We start from the raw sequence: 22,491 nt of genomic DNA, 5'->3' as shown, positions 1-22,491 counted from the left end.
AGTTTGGTCTGATTTTGTGGGGAGAGGAAAAAGAGGTGCTGGGCAAGAAACCCAGGGCCCCAAACCTGTATGTTACTTCCCCAGCCCTGCCTGGTACATCTCAATCCTTGATCAACGAACACACACCACCCCCCACACCCCCCCCCCTCTCTCTCTCTCATTCTCTCTCTCATCATTTTAACTGGTCATGAAAGGGTCTGTCAAAAATTAGAAATAGGCATTAGTAATAAATAAATTGATGCATAACAAGTCCCAAGTTTCTCAGATTTCCAGTGATCATCAGTATGTATCAAAATACATGTGACTTTAGTCAGATGTCATATAAAGTTCATAAATGCAGGGACTGGGGATATAACTCAGTTGGTAGAGTGCTTGCCTTGCATGCACAAGGCCCTGGATTCAATCCCCAGAACCAAAAACAAACAAACAAACATAAATGCAGACATCTCAGTTTTCTAAGACCCTTTCAGACCATCCTCCCTGAAAAACTAGTCTCTCTGGGAGTTTGAACTCAAACAAAAACTTATCACTCCTTATTATATTGATTTTTGATAGATGTGCAATAAGAATAGATTGTAGGGGAAAGAGTGATGGAAAGAAAGGTAAGGTTGGGAGTATTCCTGTGAGCTTGGAATCTGACTTGTAGCATGCAAGTGACGTTAATCCACAAGTTCAGCTACCATATCAACATGACAGATCACAAGGACTCAAAAAAAATCTGGGAAAATCCTTCAAATTAATACCTCTCAAGAATTTTTGCACATTTGATCATATTAGCTTTGGAGGTTGGGTCTATGTGAAACAGTAACTAACTGTAAATTAAAATAATTGGTGGAGCTACATTGTGCCAAATATGTGGAAATGCAGAAATAACTCCTAGCCAGAGGCCAGCAGCACCCACTAGAACAGTCTTCTACTTGGTGAAGCTGGGTCCCTCCTAGCTGACCAAAGCCTGTTGAGGCATTAGCTCTCCCGGTGGACTAACTGGAGATTCCCTGGTCGCTTTTGCTATTCTTCCTGTGCCCCCTCTGAGAAACTCTCTGACCTCTGGGGTTGAAATATCAAGCAGAACCTTTTGGAATTTATCATAAAACTGGCATCTGGCTTAGCAGTAGAGCCTCTGAATTCAAAACAGGACTGTTTCCTGGCTCCGAACTCCAGCTTCAAATTCCTTAGGCTCAGAACTGATGGGAAAGCAGATCTCCAGCATTCTTCTGATTTAGAAATCATTCAAAGTGACAACAGATAAGAAATTGACAAGGAGATATGAAACCCCGAATTTACATAGCTGTCTCTTTTTCTCTCATACATCATAGAGAACAGAGCGTCCTTAACCTTGATTTCTCACTTCTCTCAGTTTAAAGCACAGCCCATAACATTAATTAAAGTGTGTGTGAGCTGGAGGGGAGACGTTCTATTTCATATGCTGTACCACATGGCATATTCTACAAGGAGCTGTACAATTTTTAGGTGTACTTTTCTCCCAACCAGATTTCTACACTATTCAGCAAAACCACATCTCTGCTCCCCGCAGGAATAACAACCTAGAAATATATGCAGTCTCACGGAACAAGTGTGGAGCACATGGGTGGCTTAAGGATTTAGGGAGATGGAGGTAAAGGTCTGCCACCGAGCTGCAGCTCAAGCTGGACAGGGCATCTGAGATCGCCAATGCTGCTCTTTTATAGTACAAATGAGGAGTCCAGAAGGTAGGTGAGTTACCTTCTCCAAGTTTAAAAAAAAAGAAAAAAGAAGAACTATTAAATGGCAACTTGTCCCTGCAGCATTTCTCGTGAGTTCTCATTTTTCCACTACACCCAGGGTCATGAACCTCTTTGAGAAGCTCATGTGAGTTAGGCCTTTTCCAAAAATAAATAAATAAATAAATCATATGCATATTCACACACAAACGTTCGCAGATCAACTCAGGGGATGCTCAGGGACCCTGAACCTCATCTCTAAGTGCTTCACACATCTGTGAGCCCCAGGTTAAGAAGTTCTGCATCTGAGTAAGCAACCTTTCTCTGCATAAAGGGCTACTTTTAGTCTCAATCAAAACTTATCGCTTCTAGAATATATGCTAGCTTTAATGATGTCATCTATAAAATTCTGGGGGAAAGCAATTCCAAAAACTCAAAGAAGTGATTTAATCCCAAATCAATATTTTCATATTTTTAACATGTGTCAAAGAAAAAGAGAGGCAAGAGAAATTTAAACCTACATGTATTTTACTTCTGATTTCACATATGGACATGGAATATCTTTTCTCCTAATATGGAGATGGCTCAGCAGTATTTAAATGATTCCTTATTCCAAGTCATATAAATATGCACCAGATGTATCTTTTGTAAATGTTATGTTTTTCAACTTCTCAGCATTTGCAAGTAGTTGAAAGCTATGTCAAGCGTGCTTTAATGGGGCATAAAAGTGTATTGTATTCAAAGAGATGGTACAGCTCTGTAATAGGTGAAAATACAAATGTTGTCAATGGATACATTTTCATTTTATTGATTTACACTGCATAATAGAATGCCCTGTATTCTTCTTTACATGCAAGTTCTCTATCAATTGAAATATAACTAGATATAAAAAATCATGCCTACATTAATGGATTCTCTAGATGACAGAAAATTCAAAACAAAATTTTATGGCTAGACGGCAACTCAAAGATCAACTAAATCCCACACGACAATTTAACAGATGAGAAAACTGAAACTGAAAAGGTGGCATAAAGCAACCTAATTGCAGTAGAGAACGCATGAATGTATAGATTCTTAAATATAAGGAACTTAACTGAGGTCTTTATATTATCTGTCCCTTGACCACCTAAACAAAAAGAAAATATATTAGATGCTGCAAAACATATCATTTATTGATTTCCTAAGTAAGTGGGAAGAAGTGGAACTTGATCTATATTTTGCAAACCATCAACTCATCTTATGGGAAGTCATACAGGAAGCAAAACACCAATTGCTAGCATTAAAGATTGTCAAAGAATATCATAATGCCCTTTCTCCAATATAAAATGTGAATAGACTCAAGATTAGCTTTTTTATTGTGAATACAAAAGATGTTGTCGTAGTAAATTCCCCTCTGAACATTTTTCTTTGAGGTTAAATATATCAAAGATGTTTAGGAAATATTTTCAAGTCGCATGTAATTGATAGTTCACCTTGAAAATAGTCTTTTTCCTTTTCTTAAATAACAGTTAACAAGATTGATAGCTTAGGTAAAGCTTTTTTTTTCTTTTTTCTTTTTTCTTTTTCTCTTTCCTTTTTTGCTGTGGAAAAGGTACAATCCTATCTCCTGCCATCTTCTGTGACTTTTTAACATCTCTAAGGAGAGTCCAGCACTTCCTGGTATGCATGAGTATGTAGTAACTCTAACCAGGTTCATTTTTCTCACCTTAGCTTCTTTTCACCATGTATTTTTGTAAACTGCCTCAAATTCTTTGCTGAAATGAGACAGAATATTAATTAATGAATTAATTAAAGGAAAGAGTCATTTTCTGAAAGTCAGGTAACCTTTTCACTTTGACCTTTACAAAAAAACATTTTGCCCTCTGGGGCTAGTGGCAGTAATGAAGATTTCATTTAAAATGAAATCGTTATTGAAGTTTTTTCAAACTGTATGTCCCTGCTACTTCTCAAAGATCCATACATGACTGTATGTCCTCTTAGGCCCAAAATAAAGCGACGATTTTTTTTTTTTTTTTCTAGCTAGGAACCCATATGTGCACGTCCTGCTACCTCATCGGTGCCTAGCTAGAGTTTTGTGATTCCTAAAAGGGCAAGGCAAGTCACCTCTGAGCCCAGTCTCCTGGTTATGCTGAGCATGCTTGAAAATGGTGTCACTGTTTCTCCAACAATGGGAGATCCATAAGGATATCTGGTCAGTGGTTCTGCAGAGTGTAGTGAGGCGTCCACATAGCATGAGCCAAACTCAGTGAACAACTGGCCCAAGCAGTCCCACGGGTGCTTCCATTAGCACTGACTGAGTGTCCCTCACAGCCTGGAAGCCAGGACAAGCTCCAGAGTCCATAGTGAATGTCATGGTTAGGGATATCACTTCCCATCAATAGGCTATCAGCTTCCTTGGGTTGCTCATATACAGAAAAACAGACACATCCCCAAATATATTGAATGCAAGAGAATTTGTAGACTTAAACACCTCATGTGTACTTTCTGAGACTCTCATCATAACTTGCCATGCCTCGGTGTAAAGGCAACACCCAAACCAAGCTGTGACAAGCCCATTTCAGGTCAATAATGGTGGGCTTTACTCTGCTCTCATTCGCACAAAGGTCTGGTAAATGTGGGCAAAAAAAAAAGCATCGTGTAGTTAAGGTGTGTAAAGACGCCTTGGGGCCTTTGCCATCGTCATGGTGCTATGACATGGGGTGTGCAGTGGGGGAGGTAGGGGCTGAACTCAGCAAAAGTCACCTGAGCTGAGGAACTCCAAGAAGGACAGAAAACAACGGCATCCCCCAGAATTTGGGAAGCAATAAAGCATGACATTAAAAGCACATTGTTTTCAACAGATAAGACCCAAGTTCAAAATCTGGTGCCACCATCATATGACCTGGACAGGTGGCTGAGCCCCTACCTACCTCTGTTGGTGAATGTGTCAAACCTGATGTAAACGACTTGGCAGAATTTTCACAGTCCTAAAAAAGTAGCATGTTTTTATATCTGCTATATGGTAAGTCCTTAGTAAAATATTACTGTCATCATCTTCATCATCGTCATCGTCATGGTGGTCATTATTATTTTGGAAATTCTCCTTTGAGTCGTTATGCTTAGGAATGAGAAAAAGATTGGCTTGGAAGACCTCACCTTTTCTCATCTCACCCGTCTCGGAGACTGAGCACAGGCTAGCTACGAAATTTTAATGGATGAATTCAAAATGGAAGAGAGAGAGAAGAGGAAAAAAGTCCAGGGCCCAGGCTTTAATGCACCTGCCTCTGTCCCAGGGCCCTTGGCATCCAGTTGTGGGCATTTGTGGGCATAGCCTCCTTATTTCCTTGACCAAGCCCAGGTCAATGGTGGCAAGAACATTTCCAGAAGCCAGATGAAAACTTTATAGCTGATTTTCCCTCTGGCTCCCTTCTCTGTTTTTTGTCCAGACAAAGGACTCACTTCAGATTCAATTTTCTGAGAGCAGGAAGAAAAACTCCCACCAAATTTAAAGTGGTGATAAAGAGGTTTCTGTTGGGGAGAGGGAGTCCAGACTATGACTCCCACTCACCTCCACTGGGTTAGATTCTCATTCCGCCAAGTAGTCTCCTTAAGTACATGCCCATGCTAAAATCGACACCTGACAGCCATGATTGACAAAGAGGTTGCTCTTTTGAAGCATCACCCATCCCCACCCCCACTCTAGCCCATGTCTTCTCTGAGTTACCCCCACACTTTGGGAAATGAATCCAATGCTTTCTTAAGCCTCTGCTCTACAAAACTATAACATCTTTAAAGCATGATGCTTGGCACAGGAAATTTAAAAATAGAAAACAAATCTATATCTAATATTTAATGCACTGATCCCTTACTGAAAATGTGTACAAAACTTTTTTCTTTTCCTCTGAGCATAAACCAATTCAGCTATTCATCAAACTGCAAGGGAAAATCAGCTCTTGAACACAGGCTGGTCCCGCACTGATTTCTAAGACCCAGGGTGCAGAGCCGAAGTGCAGCCTGGGCCCTGTGTTAAGTTTTCTGTGAGACTGAAGAACTTGAACTTAGCTGCCCCCACCTCACTCAGGTGTGTTGGCACTGGCTCTGGTGAGCTGGTCGTGTTTAACAGAGGAAGGAACTCCGTGTGGCCTGGGGAAGGAAAAGAGACAGAGCCTTGCTCACTGCCACGCTCTTGGGGATTTTCACACTGTTGTAACTTTATTCTTTGTTGATTTTATTACAAAGATGCCTCATCACATTGAACCTATAAACTTTACAAATGAAATCTGTGCTTCCTAATAACATAATGGTTGCTGGTGTCTCCAATTCACCCAAGTCAGTATTGGGAGACAGCATTATTTTCAAAATGCCTTTCTACTTATAATAAAGGGCATTTTTAAAAATTGCATTGCAACTGTTTTTGATATCTTAATTTCTTTTCTTTTCTTTCTTTCTTTCTTTCTTTCTTTCTTTCTTTCTTTCTTTCTTTCTTTCTTTCTTTCTTTCTTTCTTTCTTTCTTTCTTTCTTTCAGGACCCTGAGTCTTAGGTTAAGGGCAGTGAATGGTAGCCAGTCCTGATTGGCCCACATCTGCTTCTTTATTGGAACCTTACTTGCCAAGTAGCTGGACAGCAATACCCATTTGGTATTCATGGGAAGTACTTGCCGAACAATAATGACAATAATTGCCTCTGATTCTTGTGTTTACAACACTGCCAAAGTATCATTAGGGCCTTATTTATAGATAATAATGCTTATTAATCACAAGTATTTGAATTTTGGAATGTATTAGATTAATATTCTTTTGTACCTCAGTTCTGTACTAATGCTGTGAAAGACATTTACTGAATGCAACTCATTGGGAATGCTTATTTTGAGCTGCAAAATAATGTGTGTAATTTGCAGGTGAAAGATAAAGAAATTACATGGCTACCTCTCAACAGCTTCTACCAAGCTCAGTGGCCAACATGGAAAAACCAGACCCTACCTCTAAAATGAGAGAGGAAAGATGGCAAAATAAATATCCCTGTAGGTATGATTTTTTTTTTTTTTTTTTTTTTTTTTTTTAGAAAATCTTGTAAATACTTAAGCTGAGAGAAATTCCAGATAATAAGTTTATTATTCTGTTTTGGGTCTGGGTGAGGAGTAATTAATGATTCTATAACAATTTCACACTGTATAAGTTTTTGAAATCTCAATGAAAAAAAAAATAGCAAAGGAAAACTAATAGTTACAGCCAGCAGTACAGTATTAGGCCTAAATGTCCACTTCTTAAATACCCTTTATTTATTCACTTGTCCCTTTCTATATGTTTAATTTCTGTGCAAGCAAACATTAAATCTATTAAGTATTGCTCTATGTTTACATGCACCTAGAAATAGAAATCATTAAAAATTTCAAAAAAGTATCACATTTTTTCAAGACTAACACAATTTCTGTTAGTATAATAAAACAACGGTATGAATAAATATAAAGCATCAGTAGCTCATATTTCCACTTAGCCTCTTTCTCCTGAAATTACAGCAAAATGAAATCGGCATTATTTTCTTCTCCAGCACACATTTTATTTATTCCTGGAGTGTTCATGCTTTATGTGCTAGAACAATATTTCAGCTTATTTAATTAGATGAATGCAAAATGAAGGGACACAATCTTCCTGAAATTTTTGAGACAGAAAGCAAAGTTTATTAATAGAAAATCTAGGTCTTTATTAAAAATAATATTTGCAACTAGATATATTTATTAAAACTGCCTTAATTAATGTTCACTAGTATTTTTTAGATTAAACTCAAATCATGTTCAATGTTATCCTACTTCACCAAAGACTGCTTTAAAATAGTGCACAGGCCTAATTACCAACTACAATACTTAACCCTGTCCTCTCTTATTCTCTCAACTTTGTCCCCTACAGAAAGTAAAGGGACTTCACCTTTCACTCCACCAAATGACATGAAAGAAAAAAAACTTCCTTCCTAACAATCCCTTGAAGGTTTGTTCAGCAAATGTTTCCAAGTCGGATCATACAACGAGAATAAGACCCTAATTCATTAAATGAAAAATGCTAACATTTTAATTCATTGCTAAATGTAAATAACTTTAGTGATCCCAGCTGGACTATTTAATATTAATTTAAAGTATTTTATAATATGGTGTATGTATCTCCTCTCATGGGGCAAAGTAGAAAGGTGAACAATTATCTAATAACTTCAATCAATGTACTTAGCAAAAGCCAGGCACGTTAGAACCCTCAACTCCCTTAATTTAAATCTGGGGTAAATGTCTTAACTCATATAATGCCCTCAACTGGGGGTCCATCCAGGGCTAGGTATTCTTCTCTGTAACGATGGTGGAATGAGGAACCAACATATTATAGAATGAGTACATATCTTACAAATTAAATTACAATAGATAGTCAATCTGGATTGTTCAAATTTCACAATTTTTTTTTCTCAACGGCTAGGGAGAAGGGAGAAAGCAAAGACTGAATTGTAAAAATAATTAATTCCATTCTCCAAGTTATTTTGCCTTCAGTAGACATCGCCTGGTTCTCCCTTAAAAGAAGTTGGTACTTCAATGAGGAAAGAAAATCAATGTTTTGAGAAAGCACAGATACGTCTCAGCGTCCTAGATGCATGTATTTGATAATGTAGGACTATCAAGGCTAAAGACCTCACGTCCTCTGGGGATGTCTTCCTAGTCTCACCCAACTGACTTGGGATGGTGGTGGAGGGGTGCAGAGAAAGAAAGGAAGGAAGGAAGAAAGAAAAAAGGAAGGGCGGGAGGAAGAGAGAAAGAGAAAGAAGGAGAGACACAGTAGGGCTAGTCTATGAAGTTGGAGTTTAAATTTAAGGGTATTGAAAAGATAATTCTCTATGAAAACTGGTTTGACAGAATAACTTATACTCCACCAACATCCCAGCAGTTTTCTAAGAGCCTAGTTGGATATGAAACTTGAGATCTGTCAACATTTTATAGTTACCCTGATTTAATAAGCATTTTTCCTTCTTTTCTGTAACTGCCAAATTTTTTAATGAAATTGAATCTTGGATGCCTACATTCTGGGGAGTTTAATTTGCTATATTATAGCTCTGTCTGCTTTTAAGCTGCAGAATGCCAAAGTATTTATTCTTACAAATCTTTCTACATATGTAATTTGAGCCTGCTAAAATAGTCCTTTACCCACTTCATTAATTAAATTGACAGAAAAGATTATTTTACAATTTTGTAGTGAATGACTCTTCAACCAAATTTTTGAATGAACGCTGTGTGATTTGAAGTCATTACATAGCCTATGTCTCCTCAGATCATGCCACACCATCAGACAGAAACTTCCCAAAATAAAAGACTAGCATGTTTGCAGTTCATCCTAAAGCCACAACCAGAGAGAAATGTTTTAACCTCTTTCCAAGTAATAATCTTTTTCCAATAAAAAAAAATTTTTTTTACTTGTGTTATTTCCATCATTTTGATTTCAAACTTTTTAAGAGATTAAGAAAAAAAGTCTCCAAAAACAGTTTGGCTAAAGTGATTTTTCTTTTCACAACCTCATCACTAGTATTTAGATGCCCTGATAGGTCATCAGTCTTTCAAATACTCTGGAATAAATAACAATAAATTACATGGGAAACAAATGTCATAAACATCACAAATATTTTTTAGTAAAGAAATACGTTTTCACAAAAACACGAACAATCATGCATTTTATAATATTAGCAAAAATATCTCCTTATGAGAGAAAGTTCTTTTTTAATCACGGTCTTCAGAAAACTTCAAAACTATCATTTTGATTCCTTTGTCAACAAAAACAAATAGCTTTTAAGAGACAGAATTCAGGTATAATATTTCTCTACATTGCTCAGCACAAATGAGCTTTTGAACTTTTGTCAATGAATGCCAACATATTCACTTTAACTGCAATCTTTATTTTTTAACTAAAAAAAACCCCACAGATACAAAATACAATTTCAAAGAAGTAAATAAGTAGCATGTCATCTCATATTAATACAAATCACTTCAAGCATACATATAAGCTCTAAATTGGCTTTTACATTTTGAATTATCACTAGACTACTGAATGTCTTTTAATGAATTATAGAAGTTCATAAAAATTACTAGCTAAAAAGTGGTCCTTTATAATGGAGTAGAAAATAAAACTACTGTTTGTTTTCATTGCATCCACAATTTAATTTTTGTTCTAAGACATGAGTATTTGATATGTGAAATGAGACCAAAAAAAATTCACCAGACTTCAGATAAAATGTTTATATTTTAAATGATGCTATTCTTTTTAATTTTGCATAAAACACTTTAAGTTTGCAGGGCTTTTAAATGGAGTATGTTTAAAATCGTACTGTGATTCTATTCTTTACTAATTCCGGTGGTGTCATTTACAAGGAGTACAATTCACATTGCAAAAGAAATTTCAAATTTTTCCCAGGATGAATAAGATTGACTGGCTTCTTATTTGAAGACTATCTGTTATAGAATGTATTGTTAATTGTAGAAGTTTGGTATCTTACACATGGGTATGTTCTATGCAAATGTATTCAGTTGGGGTATGTATATATTTTGTTATGTTATGTACATAAACATCTACCCTTGTGCATATGTATATTTACATCATGTATAAATATGTGTAGTATATTACCAAACTGTACTGTACTTAAGGAGGAGGAGCTCAAAAGGAATGCCAGGCAATATTTTAGTTAACTGTAAACTGTGTACTGTTTTTTATGAAAGCAATTAGGTTGTATTCGGGTTTTGTTTGTCACGGTCCCAAAGGTGGGTGTCGACAGTTACACTTATTTGCTGTTTTCCAAAAGGCTAGTTTTAAAATATTATGTTAACATATGCTTTAAGTAAATAAAAGTAAAATTTTTCCCTCTACATTTGCTTCTTGTGAAGGCCTATGGGCACATAGCCTGATAAATAATTCAAAGAAAAGTTAAACTTTGATTCTAAAAACAAAAGCTCATCCAATGAAACACTAACATTTTAGCATTAACATGCTTTGTTAAAATTTAGCTGTCACTAAATTATCTTACAAAAAGGAGTGACTGAAATTGTGTCAAGATTCTGCTGCTGAAGGCCTCTTGGGGTAGCTTGCAAGTGTGCGTCACTGTTACTTGGAGCCACACTCCTGGACAGGAGGTCTTAGAAAGAATTATAACTAACAGTAAAACTACCTAACATTAATAAATCCAAGTAAGAAAAAAAAAAACATATACTAAAGGTATTTCCAAATTAGTGAAAAATTCTCAGATGCAAACATTATAGCAAATAGGAAAAACAGGCACAAAGGAACTTTTATTAGAATTCTCTGAATCTCAGGTTATCAAAAATACAGTTTGGCAACTGGGTTCATAGCCTCAGTGAAGGAGAGAAGTGTTTAGCCTTTTTCTGAATTTCTCTGTTTCCCCTTGAGAGTTGAACATACTGGGTGGGGCACTGCAGGGATTCAGTCCCTGGCTAACGTTTTAAGAAGGAGGAATTTATTTTGGCCCAAGTTTTCTTCTACTAGTCTGCTTTTCTCTTTTTTCATGGAGAGATAATTGACAGCCCCTGTTTTGTATGAAATTATGGAAATCACAGACTGGAGGAAAGAGGAATCATTATTTTAGAATTGAAAAGGTGTGGGTTTCTTTACCACCACCTCCCACCACCCCCACCACGAAATTTCCCATCACTAGAAATGAGCCAATAAGTTGGAAAGGCGCACAACAGGACCACAATTGGTCAGCTAAAGACCAGTTTCTGGCTCCTCTCTGTCCCTCCAAAAATAAAAACAACCTCAATTCTTAAGGCCAAGGCAGAGAGAAAGCAGATGCACAAGTCCCTAAAACGTGGCTTCCTGGTGGGTGAAGCCCAGAGTAAAGAGCAAGCTGGAAGATGGAAATGCTCTCGGTGGCATTTCCAGCTAACATTGTCTCTCTCAGCGTTACCCTGGATCACGTGGGGCAGGGTATCCAGAACATCCCGAGACCACCAGGGACCACAAGGGGGATTTCATTGGGAATCAGATGGGAAGACTTAAGCGAAAGAGGGAGAGGCACGTGTAAAGAACCGGGAGAAAAAAATAGCACGCTCTAAGGTTGCAGATTTAAATCCCAAGGCTGAAAACGACGCGCTTGCACCAAAGCATTCCTGTAGCGCCTCCTGCCCTGCCCTGCCCTGCGCGCGCACCGCACTCACACGCGCACACGCCCTCGCACACGCACACACGCACACTGCTCCAAGCCGCTCCTCTCGCCAGAGCGTAAGGGAACCGGCCTCTCGGAGGAGCTTTCGCTGGAGGTGAGGCGACCCAGCCCCGCCCGGCGCTGCTCCTGCGGAGTGACAGCGGGGCCTCCGGGGCTCCGGGACGCGCGGGCCAGGATCCAGGCGCGCGACCGCCGGCGCTGGCAGGGGCTGCCCAGCGCGGACCAAAGAAAGGGTGGGAACCGAGCAGCCGACAGGGGATGGCAAGGGGATCGGGGACTGGGGACTGACGCCTCCCTCTGTGGCTCTCTCTCCCTCCTTCCCCTCCCGCGCTGCCAGTCCATCGCCGCCTGCAGGTGCCGCGAACCAGGCGGGCGACTGTGCTTATGCTCGCCTGGGGCTTGGACGTGGGCAGCTGCGGGACCCCACGCGGCCAGAGCAAGCCCGCCGGCCCTCCCCGCATTGGCCTGCAGAGGGCGCCGCCGCGTTTGCGCCCCGCTGGGCCCAGCCGCCAGCCAGGGGGTGCCGAGTGGGGGTCGGGCGAAGGACCCGGATCCAGACTGGAGCTGGTTCCCTCCGCACCTCTCTGAAGGGTCAGGTGGAGCCCGGATGCTGGTGCTCACCGGTAGGGTCGGGACGGTGTTGTCACATTCGTCACCATCGAGGGGCCGCGTGGCGTTGCAGTCCGCTTTCCTGTCTGCGGCTAGGAAGAGGCCTCGGGTGACAGGGGGAGACTGCCTCCTGGCTGAGTGACTTTGCTTGACTCCATTATTGCTATCGGATTGGGAGTTGGGAGCTTTTTTTTCCCCCTCCCCTCTCCTTGCAGAGCCGAGCGAGGCGTCGGAAAGTTTCCTACCACTTGGGGGACATGTAAGAGGAAGAAGTGCGAGTTTTGCTTTCTGACTGGAATGACCCGAAAGTACCAGAAGTCTCGCCTGCAAGCTGAGCCCTTGGCTTCCCCACCGATAGCCCCAAACTCACACTCCTTCCTCTGGCTTAGGGGACCGACCCGAGTCCCCCAGTCCGTGATGGGCCCTGGGCAGGCGTCCGGGGTATAGGAATGGGGGGACCCGGGAATTAGCTGCCCGCGCGCGCCACTGGTGCCCGGCCCCTGACCCTCCGGTGGATCCCGCTCGCCTTCGACCTGGGTGGGAATTTTCGCCTCCACCCAGAAATGTTGACCACCCTGAAACCTCAATGAAAGCGGAAAGTGGTGACCACGTTCCCAGATGAACGGAGTTCAAGAACTCTTGAGGCACCAGTGGGGACTTGTTCCGGCCCAGAGGTTCTGCAAGTACCCCACAGGGACGTACAGGACCAAAGTGCCTTCTCGGTAGACCTGATTTCGTGAAGCTCCCACACCGGGGGTGGCCACGTCCCGTCTTCAGAAGTTCAACTGAGCTTTGGGTAGTGTCGGTACCCCGGCCTGACCCAGACCCAGCAGCCAAGCCAAGGCCAGGGGTGGCCAAATTGTTTGAAGACCCACATTTTATAAGTGTGAGATTTTGATCAGGCAGCACAGATTATTTAAAGCGTTCGGTTTCTCCGCGATCCAATTTTATTAGGATTTACTCTCATTTGTGCTCGGCTTCTCTGGGGAAATAATGCTTTGATTAATGTAATCCTGGCCCGGGATCCGCCACATGCCCCTCGACCCTCTCCCAAGAGAAAGGGCCTGTTTGACAAACAATAACAGAGCAGCAACTCTTTCAATCTGCCCACACCTTTGGGGGTGGCTGGGGAGAGGGTGACACACGTTCACACGCTGCTAGCTAAATGCTACTGGCGAGAGGAGGGAGCGAGCTCTGTATGGGGAGAGCTTTCCAGATGAAGAGCCCTGGACTTAGAAGCATGAGGGCTCACGGGGAGGGGCCCGGGACCCGGTGTGCGCGTGGGTGCGTGTGTGCACGGGTGCATGTCCGCGCCTGCCCTCTGCTTGCTCCGAGTGTCTACCTCTTTGTCCCCCGCCACAGGCCTCCACAGAGAAGATCTGCGCGCTGCCCATGGGCAACGTCCGGACCCAGGGTGCGTCCACAGCGCCCACCCGCGGCCCCAAAGTACCTTTAGAGTAGGCCCTAGGGGTTAACCGTACGCACCGACCTGAGACGCCCTGCGAGTGTCAAAACCCCGGCAAGAAGCCTGGAACACCGGCCCCAGTGCCACGGCTTTCCTCATCCATCCATGCCCGCGCCCACCCATCCTTGCATGCTCACATGCATACAATACCAACCCGGGGACAGAGGACGCAGAGTTGCACCTCGCCCTTGCTGCGGGCTGAGAGCTCTCCCTCCCCCCGCTCAAGCCGGCCCCCTCCCCGAGGGACCAACAGCTCAATTACGAAAAGGAACCAAGGAGCGAAATCCCAGGCTCTGAGGCGCCCGCCGACGCTCCACTGGTCCCCGTCCCTGTCGCGCAGTCCCCACCCCCACTGTCCCCAGCTCGAGGAGGGCGGGGACGCGGCGGTGCGAGGGGTCCTGCCCTGCTCAGCCGGAACAAAGCCCGCCGCGGGAGCCCGCGGCCGCGCACCGAGCCGGCGACAAAGGCGAGCAGGCGGCGCCGAGCTCCAAGCCTGCGCTCCTGAGGCCGGGCGGGAAAGAGGCCCAGCAGATGGGTGCGATTTGCACCCGGTTTTCCTGGGCTGCAGATTTCGCCCCTGTGTACCCAATGACCTGCCAGGGTGACTCAGCGTTTATCTGATCTTTCCCGCCCCCTGTCCCTCTCCCGTCCCTTTCTGTCCCCAGTCTCCTCCATCTCGTCCTGCTCTTTCCTCCACCGCGCTCCTTTACCTTACCCTCTCCTCGCTTTGCCCTTTTTAACCTCTTTCCCATTTTCTTTTGCACAGGAAAGTAATGCTGATTCGACTTGTGCAGGCCGCTCCACATGTTCAAATCACAAGCCGAAAACCCTTACTTGGACAGTGCTCAGGGAGAACGGACGGAGTGTGGGATCGCTTTAGTTTTATCCTACAAATCGTGCTCTAAATAAAATAAAATGCTGTTCTTTCGAATGCGATCTAAGGAGGCTGAGCTTAGTCCCGAGGCCCTACATATTGCCACCGACTCGGGAAAAGTCTCTGCTGGTGACCACAAATCACAGAAATGGCGGGAGTCGGGGGGCGAAAGGAGGACCCCACCATTGTGGAATGGCATCCGGGAACGCTGGAGTCTCCCAGGCAAACCCCTTTAGAAAAAGTTCTGATCCTACATTCTAACCCTGGAAGGGAACCTCTGGTCAGAGTCCTCCAATAAAATCATGATGCTTTCGAATTTAGGATACTTGAACAGTCATTATTATTCCACGAGAAGTTTTCCTTGATTGTTTTTGTGACGTGAATTACAAATACAGGGACAACAACCCAAACCACTTGGATAACATATACCTTGACTTCTGAAAGCTTTTTGCACCCTGATTTAATACTAAATTGACATTTGAAGTCTATCAAGTGCCACCTTCAGCCTGGGGTTCACCCCTGGAGCTTTATTAACCAGGTTGCCTACAGAAAAATTAGGGACAGGGGTGAGCATTTAAAGCAATACTGTACACATAACTTTTAAGTAGGGGCTAACAAATTTGAACTGCAGGAAGCTACACTGAGTAAGGTCACAATCCTACCAACAAAATCTCATTTTGTTACTGAAATGATATTGCTGCAAAACATGGTGTATTTGAAGCTTCCAGTGTCCATGAATGCACTTGCTATTTAAAGTGAACAACAATAGCCACACTTTCTTGAAAATACCCCTGAGGCTGAGGAGTCCCGGGTGTGTACCCCTGATGGGGCAGGGCCCAGGAGAGGAGTAGAGCTGTAGAGTAGCAGCTTCTGCACTCTGCAGCAAAGATCCCCACAGAAGCGCCTTTAGGTAGAAATGCCAAAAAGAGCAACATTCAACCCGATATGCTGCAATCTGCACCCAGCTCCTCAGACAATAGCTAAGTTCAAATGTCAAAAAATCTAATAGAGAGAGAGAGAGAGAGAGAGAGAGAGAGAGAGAGAGAGAGACAGACCGGAGTGCAAGAATTGTTTTACAGTATGCCACAAAGACTCTCTTATCTACCTCAAGACTGCCTGGTTCCAACTCAGAGAGGAAACACTGTAAAATGTATAGGGAATGTTTGGTGCAGGGAGTATCCCCCAAAGGAAAGAGCAGTTCAATTCCGTTAGGACCCCACAAGCTCAAAAACTTCATTCACCCCTCTGGTAAAGCTGAGTTAATATTTTGTTTTTCACACACACACACACACACATACACACACACAGAGCAAGTTGACCTTGAGAATATTTTTCTAGCTAGGACATTGCCACATTTTTTGTGAATTCATCATCATCACCATCATCGCCATCATCATCATCATCATCATTATCAACATCATCTCTGGTCAATCAGCTGGGCTCTACATTACCTTGCTCTATGAATTTAAATTTGAAGAAGACCATTATGTTGGGTGGGGAGGAGGAAGGATGGTGAGGGGCAGGCAAGACTAGTCCATCAGCTCCTGCTTCCCCAGCGATTGGTAGGTTTCATTACTACACTAGTCAGGTGCACACATGCAGCTAGTGTGGGCAAACTGTTGGGAATGGCTTGTTTCAAAAGCACAAACTCAATTACCAACTTACTGTGCCTTCTGAAATTATTTTCCACAATCTAAAATGCACTGTAGTTTAAAGTCATCCTTAAAGTATCAGAAAGAAATCTTCTTCCTTTAGGGTGAGGAATCAGAGTGTCTTTGAATTTATAACTACTTCTAACCCATCTTTAAAAAAAAAAAAAAACTGAGTGTTTGCTTGTTTCCTACAGATCACATAAATCAGTTATCAAAATGATACAAAGAGAGAGGGAGGGGAGACAAGGAGGACACTTCAAAAAACTTAGCAAGACCAGACAAGGACTCATCCACTGCCAATGTAACAAATTCTCTCTTCCACCCAAAAGCTGCCATTACAGAACCTTCCCTTTTGTATAAAACACACAACGTGGATTGTGAGCATGCTTAACATTTTAATTTGTAAATGCTAATGAAAATGTGCTCCCAAACTGCAGTCATATCAGAGCACCTTATCATTCTCAAATGGAAGCAGATGAGTAAATACCCACTTTGTGTTTGGTACATTTGACCCAGGTAATGTTCTTCATGCTCTCATTTGGCAAAAGCAATTTCACCATCCCCAACAATTAAAAGTCTGTAGCTTTGCCCAGCACTTTGGATCCTAATTCATACCCAGCTTGAACGTTTCCACCCCCAAATCATTATGGAATGCTAAAGCGCTCCCTATAATGTGTGAGTTCTTCTTAAATGAACTTGTTGCTTTACCCAGCATTCTTATTTTCTGTTTCTGTTACACGAGTTGCCTAAGATTATAGATATCATTAGAGGTAAGCATTTTTATTTTCTTTCCCTGGTTCTTTTTAAGTACATCTGGAGAAAAGGAAATTAAGCAGTCGCCTAAACAATCACAGATCTCACGAAAAGTAACAAACACACAAATACGCCCTAAATGTGCATAATGGTTGCTTCACAAGTGTGTTCCAAAATGTCTGAATCAAAAGTTTCCTTTCTCGCTAATATTTTTAAAATGCATTGAGCAGCCTTGGGCATGCAAAGTAAGGTCGAGCTTTGAGACATCTGTCCAGTTCATGAGGGTCTCCCCCAGAAGTCTTTTGTCTGAAACGTCCAGAGAGTGAGGAAAAAGCAAAGTTTGGGCTCAAATTACAGTCTCCTCAATTCTCCACTTTGTTTTATTAATGCGAACCTGACATACATTTCCTGATTCCAAAAGTGAGAGTTCGAGGGGGAAAAAAATCACAGAATTAAAATATATTTGATGGTGTCCCCTTTGCTTCTATTGTTCCCATAATCTTTCAACACGCCTAGATGAAATGCCTCTTCAATCCCAACTGATTTACAAAATCTTACTTTAAAAAAAAAAAAATCTTCTGGTGGTTGGAACCCGGCTGACTTGGAGCTGAAGTAGAAATTATGTGGTGGCTTGCCCCTCTTGCAGGGAGACAGTGCAGTGATCACTTAATGTGTCCCTTTTTAACAGATCTGTGACACTCTCACAGGTGGATCGGGGCTACCGGGCAGGGGAAGCCAGCTTCGGCTTCACACTTCCAGTGGCTCATGCCTTTCCTTTCTTAGTCACACTCCCTAAATCTCCTTGGGAAAATTGCTAGTGACAAACTGACTAATTCCTCTGAACCAGTCGGGATCTGCCCTTCACTATTTTAGGAAGTTTCCCACATATCTCTTTCATCCTTTACCACAGTTAACTTCAGTCTTCATTGGCAGTATCTAAAAAATCTTTGAGGTGGAAACTTTGTGCTCTATTAAAACTTTTCTTCAACTGGGTTAAGTAAAGTTGTCCTTAAAAGTTACAAGCCCACAGTTATCTCTATCTACCTCATGGTTAGTTTGTATTTTCTTTTCTCTAACAAGCCTTTCAAGGGTAAATCCAAAATCTTTCTAAAGCCACAGGCTATACGGAGAATGAAAGTAGCTACTCAGTATCAAATGGAGTGAAAGAGATTCTAGGGGCTTTGACCACATCTTCAGGACCCTGGGTTTTATTTAGAACTCAAAGCTGGTATGAGGTTACAGAATGTCCATTATTTAACAGATAATACCTTAGAATCCGTTTTGTTTGCTTGGCCTTTTCCCAAAAATTACAACCAGGAAAAGAAAAAAACATCTTCTTAAGCAGCCTATTAGTAACCAAAATGATACTTTTTAAAAAGTGTTCTCGATTTCACAGCCCATTTCTATAGGCAGACCTATAGATACTTTTCCTGAGAGAAATGGAGGAATCATTACTGCACTGTGTCTCTTGCTGGGCCGTTTCACAGACACGAGAGGGTGGGGGATGGGAAAGTCATTGTCCTCTCCTCGTATTTTAAAACCCTGAGTTATGCAACGAATTCACTCGTCGTTGTGAATATGCATAGAAAGGTAGGGGTGTTTGTTCCTTTGGCAAGTTTCGAAGAACAGATTTGCTTTTGAACCGGCTACATTTTACTCAGCACCCGCTACAACGACTCAGTGCGCCCCCTGCTGACTAGTCAATAGTGCTACTCCTGAGCAAAGTTTATTTTGTTCAGTAAACCGTGTCATATAAAATTAACAACAACCAATAAAATTAGCTTATATGTTTCAACTGTAAAAGTCCAAAACAAAATAAGGCTAGTTTTAGTGGCACTAGAAATCTCTAGTTTGGCTTCTTCTCTTTGGCTGAACCAAGGTCCTTTTATCTAAAGCCCAGTGCACAAACATATAGCTTAATGTGACTAGTATTCTTCCTTTTATTTCTTTCTCTATGGCAACCAATATGCTCTGCTCAGAAATGTTCCCCATCAAGGAAACAAATGATCTTCAGGGAGCGGCTCTATATGGCATCTGGTCCAATGGAGCACACAGAGTTAACCCCAGTCAAATGCGACGCTGCCAGGCGCATAAACAAGGAGTGGAAAACTGGCGATTCTGAGCCCCCTCCCCAACCGAAACCTCTTCCTCTCTCGTTACAAACCATTTCATTGATTTGGCATCAACTGTTTCCAAATAAATTACCAATTCTAAATGGTAAGGTGTTCTGTGTACAAAAGTGCAATAAAATTCCAGCCATTGGATTCTCCCCCTCGTCACCCGAGTCCCAGTGTCCTTTAAAAGAACAAAACCAAGCATCTTTCTCAATCTTCTCTGGCCTATTTCGCTAAGGTAAGATGCTCACACCGGCCTGGACTTGGCCTAGCTATTTCCTTTAGTCATATTTATCTAATTATTGTTACCGGTAAGTAACTACTGCTCTCAATTTTTACAAAATCCAGAGAGGGAAGTTCGGCAGTGAGAGATAAAGAAATTTTGAAAAAAAAAACACACACACAGTAAAATCTAGTTTTCAGTGCTGAAGCTCTAATGTCCTCTGGGAATTAAGCACAGGGATGTCCTGGTTAGTTTTGATTGATCACCCTCTTTCTGATGGGCTTTCACTACCAAGCCGGGAGGCTGAAACTCACTGCCTGCTCCCCAGACACAGCATTAACCAGGGGTGCATTGACTTCCTGCCTCTTCTCCCCTATCTGCTTCCTCTTTCTCCAGCTCCCTGCCCTCCCTTTGCCAAGCCCCCTCCTCAGCCACCCCCTGCTCTCAGCATGAGTTCCCCACCCACCCAGACCCAGGACACACAGTTCTGCACAGCACCACCAGCTACAGAAGGGGGTTTCTTCCCCTCTGGTCCTGATTCTCTGAATTAGAAAAAGAAGAGGTAGAGGGGAAAAAAAAAAAAAAAAAAAAACCAAATAAGAAATATTTAGATTCTGCAGGCTTAATAATCACTTCTTTCCCAAGGCTTCCCCCGCCCATGTTCACAATTAAAATTAATAGCACTCTCTTCCTCACCCACCCCAAAAAGTAAAGTGCCTTGCTGTGTGTGGATCTTTGGAATGAGTCCATAGTTTTACGCAATATTTTAGCAGGGTTGGATTTTTTTACTCCCCCCTCAACGTACTTTCCCTTCCTTCCTCAGACAGTTGCTCTGTGACCCCTCTCTTGTCCCAAGCGATGAAAATAAGCTCCCAAACCTACAAGAATATAAATAAATACACCAGAAAGGAAGGAGAGAAAAAGGAAAGAAAATGAAAAGCACTTACCGAGCAAACTTCCAAGGTTAGATTTTTTTTTAAATAAAAGAAGGTGTATTTTTGTTTTTTGTTTTTTGTTTTTTTTAAATAAGGTGCCTGGGGGGTGCCAGGGAAGGCATATTCTCAACTCCAGAAACGATGCATCCTTAGCCTTCCCTTTGCACTGACTCCTCCAAGCCCAGCTCTCACTAGTCTATTATTTTCACCAAAATATATGAAAATGTATGCAAATGAAAATCAGCACTAACTGTTCTCCCCTTGTTATATACTTTGGATTTTTTTTTTTTTTTCCAGACAAAACAATCACACTACGCAAAGGGAGGGGGTGGATGGGGTGGGGTGGGGCGGGGGTGGGAGGCTGGGGAAGGATTCGAGAACTAAGTACGTGGAAAGGGGGCAGTAGGAAGGGGACAGACCTCGAAACAGAAGTGCATTTCTGTTATCGAGGAGCACAGCGTTTTGGGGGGCTTCCCATAAGCATGCACACCCTCCTTGCAAAGAAAGAAAGAAAGTGGATCTGTTTGCAGAGGCGCTATCACGTTTCATCAGGCCACCTGAGACTGCTTTTGAAAGCGTGTACTGTGAAATTCATAGCAGTAATTTAGACAAAATCCTCACTGTATATTAATGAAAGGCGGCCCCATGGCTCTGTTCCTATCCTCCCCATTCAGTGTAAACAAAACCACGAGACTCTCTTGGTTTTTGAGCCGGATCCAAGCAAAATCGGCAGGAAAGGAAAACACGGGGTGCTGGCACTGACTATTCAAACGTCTGCACCTGGAGATCTCAGATTTATTCAATGAAATCTGTGTTCCATCTTTTATATATACATATACGCATACATAAATATAAAAAGGAACCTTTGGGGGACGCAGAAGGGAAAAAATCCGTTCTGTTTGGGGTTTAGTTACCGCTGCCTTTTAGATCTATACCTTGACAATAATGGCTTTGCTACAACCTACCTACGATGGTATCTCTTCACCCGGCAAGCAGGAGCTGGACGAGATCCTATATAAATTCTACGCGTCTACTGCTAATCTTGAGATCACTCAGAGCCTACGTTGCTGCTGCTGGACTGGAGAGCTCCGGCTTTAGCTGAGTTTACCTAACTGCACTCGGCAGAGGAATTGTGCATCGGGAGAGAAGGGCAGACCCGTTCACATTATAATCGGAGCACACCGAGCGCTCCAAAGCTACGTCCTGGGCCGCCGCTGGGTCTTGGGACTGCAAGCTGCAGGGCTGGCGCACCCACAGCTGGGGTGCGGGGTGCACGCACACGCACACTCATTAGGAACCATGTATTTATTGAATGTCCGAATTGGGTTAGTTCATTGGAAATCCCCGAGGAGGGTTCAATTTGCCCTTGTTTTCGTTGCCACTTTCTCTTTTTTCTTGGTTCGCTGAGGTTCCTCTGTGCAGCGTTTCCGCTTGGCCGCGTCCCCCCACTCCACCCCACCCCACCCCCGCTTCTCCCGCCTACCCGGCGTACTCCCCCTCCCATCTTCCTTAACTCTTTCTGCGGGGCTGGGACTGAGAAAGCGTTTGTAGCCGCCAGTCCCATCTACCACGCAAACCCATCCGAGACGGAAAAGAAAGAAAAAAGCACCATCATGCCTAAGAATAGCAAGCGAGCAAAACCCCACCACTAATAACAATCACACTGAACTCACACTCGCGCGCGCGCGCGCGCGCGCACACACACACACACACACACACACACACACACTGTACGCGGTGGAGCGCTGGAGGGCGCGGCTAGTGGATCCCAGATCTTTGGGCCGACTCCTGCTGCCACAGGAATTCTAAAGGCATTGGGGTCGAATACACTTACGATGAATCTATGGGGGAAGGTCGGACTGATTGCTTTTCAAATACATCGCGTGGCTCCGCTGACCGGCACCCTCCAAACTCACAAGGGCACGCACGTTACTTGCATGAATCCCAGAGGAGGGTGGGAGGGAGGGAGGGAGGGAGGGAGAAGGAGAGAGGGAG

At 42.9% G+C, this 22,491-nt stretch overlaps 2 long non-coding RNA genes across 7 annotated transcripts in view; one reads left to right on the top strand and one right to left on the bottom strand.

Annotated features, from left to right (window-relative positions):
* LOC306644432 overlaps positions 1-22,449 on the bottom strand; it is an 81,595-nt gene extending 59,146 nt beyond the window's left edge. For 5 of the 6 annotated variants that reach the window (XR_013759386.1, XR_013759387.1, XR_013759388.1 and 2 more), the window contains exon 1: positions 20,509-20,778. This is a non-coding gene — a long non-coding RNA (uncharacterized lncRNA). Of the gene's footprint in view, positions 1-20,508; positions 20,779-22,330 lie in introns of those variants that run through there. The other variant, XR_013759385.1, reaches the window with a different exon arrangement.
* On the top strand, positions 11,342-16,259 carry LOC306644431. Its single transcript, XR_013759384.1, has 3 exons — positions 11,342-11,965; positions 12,209-13,894; positions 14,712-16,259. It is a non-coding gene; the product is annotated as an uncharacterized lncRNA (long non-coding RNA).
* Positions 22,450-22,491: the final 42 nt, after the last annotated feature.

Source organism: Sciurus vulgaris (genome assembly GCF_902686455.1).
Source record: "Sciurus vulgaris genome assembly, chromosome: 14".
In the NCBI taxonomy this organism is placed as follows: Eukaryota; Metazoa; Chordata; class Mammalia; order Rodentia; family Sciuridae; genus Sciurus; species Sciurus vulgaris.
This window is presented reverse-complemented; position numbering and strand designations above follow the sequence as displayed.